The 8,176-nt window shown below is 41.6% G+C and overlaps 1 pseudogene; it reads left to right on the forward strand.

Moving 5' to 3' along the window:
• Positions 1-7,957, forward strand: part of LOC100927493 — a 49,674-nt pseudogene extending 41,717 nt beyond the window's left edge.
• Positions 7,958-8,176: the final 219 nt, after the last annotated feature.

The raw sequence follows: 8,176 nt of genomic DNA on the forward strand, positions 1-8,176 counted from the left end.
AGAGTACCCAGTAAATGCCCGCCCAATGATCATCATCCTATCAGAGTTACCTTTTCAAGCAAACGAAAAACCATTATTCGAAAATGTACATCTCCCATTGCCTACATCAATCAAGTATTGAAGATTATGTTTTAAAATTGTCTCTCAGGAATACTGCTACTGCTTGTGTGTGTACTTGCCGCAGAGATCAAGCAAATGAACTGGTATTGTGAATCCTGAGAAGAATACCTGAGAAGGAGGGAACCTCAAGTCAGTTCACCTTCTTCCAAGTGCCAGGAGAAGTTCCAGTAGAGAAAATACATCTTAAAAAGAAAAAGAAGAAAAGAAGGGAAGGAAGAGTAGAATCTGGAATTCAAGACTTAAAAACCCCAATGAATGTTAAAATGTTACCTTTAATTGTAGGAAAATAAAATATAAAATATATAAAAATGTACTGTACTTTCTAGAGCCCCCAAGTTGGGGTACCAAAATCTAGAGCCCCTATGCTGCAGTACCAAAATATCCCATCCGGACCAGCTCTCTGGATGATCTTGGGACCAGCCTTGGTCTTAGTGGTGGAGTGATGAGACACATAGATGGTCAAACACAGTCTGTTTATTTCAACTTCCCTTCAGCCTTAAAAACCTTAGTAAAATTGTATTACCACAGCACACTAACTCTAGTATGATTATCTAACTATAGCACACTATGCATGTGCTAACTATAAGCACCCTGTTATTAATATGTAAATGCCTCTTTTCTGCAAGTACCTCTGTTTCAAGTACAACACAGGTTGTCTTGCCACTCTCCCTCCCCACTTCTGCAGCCTTGAGAAACCTTGTGTCAAAGGCACTCATGACTTAACTATAAAGACAGTAGTCAGAATTCCTTTTCCGTACACTCAGCAGAATGAATTGCATGCAACCATTCTAGCTTACTTATTATCCAGGAGATATAAATACATCTGATACCATCAGCTCTTTAAGGTACTTCAAGAGCAAGTGAGAAAGCATCCAGGTAAGATTTATATCTTGCATGTCCACTCTCATAGTGGATTTCCAGGTCCTATTTTTGATGGAAGCTCAAAGGCAGATAGTCTTCTAACCATGTTGTCCAATACTCCTTTATTTTAAGAAGCCCAAGAATCTCATTCTAAATATCACCAGGCTGCTTGAGCTTTACATTTACAATTTAAACAATAAGAGAGGAAGCTAGAGCATAGTAAAAGTCTACAGCTTGGCTCTCCTTTCCACGCTCCTACACTGCCTCCAGGGAAGAACTTTTGTGGTTTGAGACCCAATGAAATTTGGCAAATGATGTGACCTATTATAAATTTTTTGGTCGTTCAATCTTTATCCATGTTGTGGTAGACACCTTTTCAGGATTCACTTTTGCAATACCAGCAGCAAAAGAGACAGCCCAAGTCATCACTGAATTCTTATCCAAGCATTCAGCTTCAGCAGCCTTCTTCCTCCTTTTTACACAGAAAAAGAAATGATCAAAACGGCCCATTATAAATCCCAATATGGAACCTACCATCTCCTGGCTATTAAACAGATTAGTACAGCAGGCTTCCACATCCCCTAAACATACAGCAATATTTCTATAGTTTACCAATCTTAAACACAGTGATACAGTTAAAATTTTAACAATAATTGTTCACTTTCCCCACTCCCCAATATCAGTTCAAATTATACCAGGATAGCGGTGATTCCTTAAAATCGCTTCCGCTGAGGACTCCATACAAAGGGCGCACATGTCAACCAGAAGCTGTCAATTCCCTTTAATTGACCAAAATCTGAAATGTGCGTTAAAACACCATGCAAACGAAGAGTCTGGATGAACCAAATGTAAGCCCTAACACATGGTACCATGCATAGGCTTTTTGTTCTCTCATTATACAGAGATTCCCTAAAATCTGAATATCCACAAACACTAGTTTACAGAGATGACCAGGATAAATACCCATTTGCCAAGTGTATTTGGTGGTATTTATAATGATTCCATATAGCCAGTATGGGCATATGAACCATTTGGAAAATAGTAAGGCAAGCACACCCACTGCATTCTCTCAACGTTTATATTGTCTGACATTGCTTGATAAATAGAAATCAGTCATAGGAGTGAAAAAAATGCAGACACAACTATAAACATAAGAAAGCAAAACTCAACCTCGCAAAACAGACAAAATGTTTTTAATCATTTACCTTTGGTATAATGTCCTGACTGTCGAGGGTGAGCTAAACCTCAGCATGCAAGTATAAGTCCAAAGAATTTTACTTATTAACAAATTGTATTAAATCACACAGACCAACCAGATATTTACTCAGCAACCCTCTACTATGATTATGAATCAATCAACAAGCTCGTACTTTTTCATATCAAAACAGACAACCTAAGTGAACATTATATACAACTAGTTTGTTTTTTAAATGCCCAGTAACATAGACATATAGTCCAAATTACACGTCCACACAGAAACCTTTCACACCCAAAATATACTGCAGAGGCAGTTCCCTAAATGACCCTGTTCTGACCTGCAAAACAATTAATTCAAAGCTAACATTCACAGAGAATATCTTAGATATCAACATTAAAAGAATCCGAGAGATTCTTAAAAATATTAAACTTTCAGAAGTACCATAACCTCATATTGATAGCAATAATAAATTGGTTTCAGTAAGTTCAACAAGTTAGCTTTCATATTTAACAGAAACATTTTCAAAAGGACAAGGAAACAGTATGGCCATAACCTCAGGACACAATCAGTTAAGCTTATACAGAATACCCGATTCTACAGAAAAGAATGTGAAAGATTCTTAAAAAGATCCTTTAAACCTTTAGAAACAGCCCTACCAAATTATAGATCAATTAACTTAACATCAGGCCTATCTCTTGAAATCTTTTGCCAAAGCCACGCCTCTGCAGAAAGGGCTTGAGCAAACTTAGTGTGGGGGGGAATTCCACTCCCCCCACTCCACCTCCAAAGAGAGGGGGGGGGAGTAAGGGGAGCTAACTGGCTCCCCAGGATAACTGGTACTCAGTAACTGAAGTAGAAGAGAGCAGTGGGGGCCAGTTTAAGACAAAAGGTACTCCACCCAACCTTTGAAGTAGCAGAGAGTCATGGGGTGGGGGTGGGTTCTTGATGGACTTTTTCTAAGCTTCAACTTGGAAAAAATCAGATCCTAATTGGAGACATGTGAACCCTTTCAAGTAAGTTAACAGAACTTCACTACAAGAAGTTCTTAAAATCTTACATTCAAAGGTAATTAAATCTAGCCTGCCAAGGCAACAGTTAAATTATTCTCACAATTTAAAACTGCCCAAAAGAATATTCAGAACAAATCTGGCATGCAAAGGCAACAGCAAAATTATTTTCCACAATTTTAAAATCATTCTAATCAGATGTTTTCTCCAATCCGAGTTCAAAGCAATCAGCATGACCTCCTTTCGTTCTCCAGAGGCCTTATCTAAGGTAGCTCCATTCAAGGAGCCCTGAATTTCAACTACCCAAGTGCCAGTATTTTTTTAAGTTTAAAATCACCAGTAAATTTTAACCAATTCCCAAATTTCTTAATTTAGCAGAGCTCTGAACCAAACAAAGTCACAAACAAATGACAAACGTCACATAACACACATGGACATGACCGCATGACTGTGTGGCCAAAAACATGAAACAAAACATTGCCCAGAGTTGTGCCAACTGGCACACAGAACCAGATGTGTCTTAGACACCCAAGTAGGGGCCCCTGCGTCCAGAATCCCAGAATTTATGCCTGTCAGTATTTCATAATTCTGGGAATCCAGATGCTAGCATGAACAGATAGTACCCCAAAAGGTACTCAGACCCACTTACTCTCCAATGGCCAAAATGGGAGTGTCAGGCTGTTGTGGCTGGAAACTTCTCTCTTTTTCTGGAGGCTCTGGGAAAAAAAATCCAGGGGGGCCCGGGCCTCTCCAGGTCAAGAACTCAGATCCCCAGCCACCCAGAGGCCCAAAAAGTCTCTTATCTCCCTCCAATCCTGCTCATTTTCTAACATCTCAGTGGGAAGCCTCCAAAATGTAATGCTGGAGAAACTGAGTAAGACAGAGCTTAAGACAGTATCTTATATTCTAATAGCTTGGGATGGTGAGAGGCATTCTGATGTTCTATCAAGTATTCTAATAAAGAGGGAGAGGAGGTTATGGAGAACTGAGAAGCAGAGAAACCGAGGCAGGACTGAGTCAGGATAATTAGGGAAACCGAGTCAGGACAATAAAAGAGAACCTCATAATCTCAGATTGGCTAATATAAAAAAAAATGGCAAATGGCAAATGTTAGAGAGCATGAGGGGAAATGGGGACAGTAATACCCACTTGGTAGAGTTGTGAACTAATCCGGTCATTCTGGAGAGCAATTTGGAACTATACCCAAAGGCCAACCAGACTGTGCAGTACCATTGTTGAGGTGTGAGAGATGATCCCTTGGCTGGTGTCTCAGGTTCTTGCAAAAGAATTCAAAATCCGAAATGTAGGCGAGGTTTGTGGCAAAAATGGGTTTATTACATTGAGAGACAACTTCCCAGGGCCCAGATCCCCAAAGGATTTTTAGCAAAAGTTTGGGGTTCAGCCTTTGAATATATTGGGTTTTTATAGCCCAAAGCTAGAGAGCAATCTCCAGATGAATTTGGGGGACTAATTTTCAATTCAATGCAGGGTGGTGATTATGCCCCAGACCGACATCTCCAATTGAATTGTAGGTGGAGATCACCATCTGGGAGTTTCCCCCTGAATAGGAAGGTGGGGTCCCATCCAGAGGTCTGGAGGAATTAGATTTTAGAGTGTCTCTAACCCAGGTCCACCCCACCCTCAAAGGTCAGGGGAACAGTTTACATAACTATTACTACTAGATCAGTATCCCAAAGAGATCATAGAAAAGGAAAAAGGACCTACATATGTAAAAATCTTTATAAGAGCCCTCTTCAGTATTAGATGTTGAGGGGATGTTCATCTATTGGGGAATGACTGAACAAGTTGTAGAATATCTGATAGAATACTACAATGCAGAGATAATAAGCCGACAGATGTTTGAAAATCCAGGAACTGTTTGTATGAACTGATAGGATGTGAAGGGAAATGAGCAGAAATCAGGAAAATGTCTACACAGCATCAGCCACATGATGTGATGATCAACTAGGAGCTGGCAACTCCTCTTGTTAGTAACACAGTGATCCAAGCCAAGTCCCATGGACCGATGATAGAAAATGATATTCATAACCAGATTAAAAAAACAGCTGAACTCTGAGTGAAGGTCAAAGCATATTTCTTTCACTGACTTTAATTATTTCATCATTTTTTCCCTTCTGATTTGTTTCTTCTTTCACAACTGTAACATAGGGATATATGTGTTATGCAATTGCACATATATAATCAATATCAAATTGTCGACTATCTTGGAAAGAAGGGAGGTAGGGAAGGAGAGAAACTTGGTACTCAAAATCTTGGTACAATGAATGTTAAAAATTGCCTTTCCATATAACTGAGAAAAAAATAAAATACTTTTAAAACAAAAGAAGAACTACTCCAGCTTATGCAATGCCTCTTCTAACAAACGGAGAAGCTGCTCCCTCAAGAACCAGAGATTACTTTCCCTGAATGTAGCTTGAGAGAAATGCACAAAAGCTTCCACAAAGAGGAATCAAGGGTCAGTCAATTCTGATCTCAGAGTTAGGTGTAAACTCCTGTGGGGATTGTAGCTCATTACTATCCAAGAAGGTCCAAGGTGGGAACTCAGTCCTAGAGCAGAGTCTGGGTGTAAACTCCAGTGGGGATTGTAGCTCATTACTATGCAAGAAGGGCCAAGGTGGGAACTCAGTCCTAGAGCAGACCATGGAAGGACTCTCCAAGCTCAGGAGTTCTCACCTTTGGTGGGTGGAGTCAAGGCAGGGCCAAGTCAAAGGAAGACATATAAAAGCCTCCAGCATCTCAACCCTGACATCTTTTTCTGCCAGAGCTCCAGGGAAAGAGCCAGTATTGCCTCTCCTGAGAGGAGCATCTGAGAAGGGAGGAACTGAAAGCCCAGAGACATGGATGTCAAAGCTTTAATTGAAGATCTCCAAGCAAGCCTCACTTGCCCCATCTGCTTGGACTACTTCAGAGATCCAGTGACTGTCAATTGTGGCCATAGCTTTTGCAAAGGCTGTCTTAGACAGTGCAGGGCGGGAGCCCAGGAAACCTTAGCTTGCCCAGAGTGCGGAGAAGATATCAATTATGGCAGGGACCTGGTGAGCAACAGGAGCCTGGAGCAACTGTCCATCACCACCAAAATGCTCAGACCTCACCTAATGCAGGCCCTTGTGGGCCCGAGCACCTGTGAGAAACATGGAGAAAAGGAGAAGCTCTTCTGTGAGCAAGACCACAGACTCCTCTGTGATTCCTGCTCCTTAGCCCCAGAACACAAGGATCATCAAGTCCTTCCCTTGGAAAAGGTGGCTGCCAAGGCTAAGGAGAAGCTCTTGGAGACACAGAATGTCTTAAGAAGGAAAGAAGAACGTCTTCAAGAGGCATGGGACCATGCCATAAGGGCAGAGGCAAGATGTAACAAGTATGTCCTCAATTTCCAACACTTACTTAAGTCTGAATACGAAAAAATGCATCAGTTCCTACAGGAGGAAGAAATTCTACAATTACAAGATTGGAAGGAACAATTGAGAGACAACATGGGGAAATATGAGAGGCACAAAGCCAAACTGTCACAAGACATCCAAAGTGTGCAACGAGTGCTACTGGAAGTGGAGGAGCATGTGGAGGAGACCCCCTCAGAAATGCTCCGAGGTATGAAAGGCAGCTTGGACGAGAGTGAGAAGCTGCTCCATGAAGAGCCAGAGGATGTCTCTGAGGACTGGAACATCTTTCCCATCACTGGTCTGAGAGAAATGCTCATGACCTACTACAGGGATATAACACTGGATCCTGAGACAGCCCACGCTCATCTCGTCCTTTCCGAAGACCGGAAGAGCGTCAAATACACGAGCGTCCACCAGGACCTCCCCAGCAACGAAGAAAGATTTGTCCATTTGCTGATCGTCCTGGGGGCCCAGACCTTCACTTCAGGTAGACACTATTGGGAAGTGGAGGTGGGAGAATACACAGAGTGGGAAGTGGGCATCTGTGAAGAGTCTGTCAGCAGAAAGTGGAAGCGCTTCCCGTTCCCCGAGGATGTCAGGACCCTGGCCAGCTGCAGACATCAAGATCGTTTCTTTCTATGGAATTCACAAGATGACTATTATGCAAGCCCACCTATCCACAAAGTGGGCATCTTTCTGGATTATGAAAGGGGACACATAGCATTTTACAATGCCATGGACAGATTTCTTCTCTATAGCTACCCAGACAAGGCCTTTCAAAAGCCTGTGCGACCTTGCTTCTCTCCTTGTGTTCCTGATGAAGAAATCACCCCCAGATCTCTCATTATATGCCCCAGGAGTACCTAGGAGATGCCTGCCCAATGATCATCCTGATTAGGAGTTACCTTCCTTTTCAAGCAACAAAAAACCACACCTGAATTGCATCTCCCATTACAACTCACATCTATCAAGTATTGGAAGATGATGTTTTAAAACATTGCTGTTTTAAAACATTGCTCCCCAGGAATTACTTGTTACTTGCTTGTGTGTACTTGCCACCAGAGATCAAGCAAATGAACTGGTGTTGTGAATCCCGAGAAGAATACCTGAGAGCAGTTCTGCTTGGAACTGAGAGACCAGACACCTCTGTGATTCTTCATTAGTCCCAGAACTTATCTTCTGTCAAGTGCCAGGAGAAGCTCCAGTAGACAAAGTACATCTTACAAACAAAAAGACTTTCCAGTTGCATTGGACAAAATTTTTTTTAATTTGAAAATTGTTTAAAACTGCCTAACCTACATCATGTTGCTTACTGTCTCTGGGAGGGGTGAAGGGACGGAAAGAAGAATAGAAGCTCGAACTCAAGATTTTAAAAAATCCCAATAAATGTTAAAATGTGGTGTTACATTTAATTGTGGGAAAATAAAATATTGAAAAATATAAAAAAGTTTAGTGTGCTTTCTAGAGCCCCCAAGTTGGGATCCCAAAATGTATTGTAGAGCCCCTATGCTGCAGGGCCAAAATATCCCATCCAGGCCAGTTCTCTGTAGGACCCTGGGACCCGCCTTGGTCTCAGTGGAGGAGTGATGAGG

This window comes from Sarcophilus harrisii, chromosome 1 (assembly GCF_902635505.1).
Source record: "Sarcophilus harrisii chromosome 1, mSarHar1.11, whole genome shotgun sequence".
NCBI lineage: Eukaryota > Metazoa > Chordata > Mammalia > Dasyuromorphia > Dasyuridae > Sarcophilus > Sarcophilus harrisii.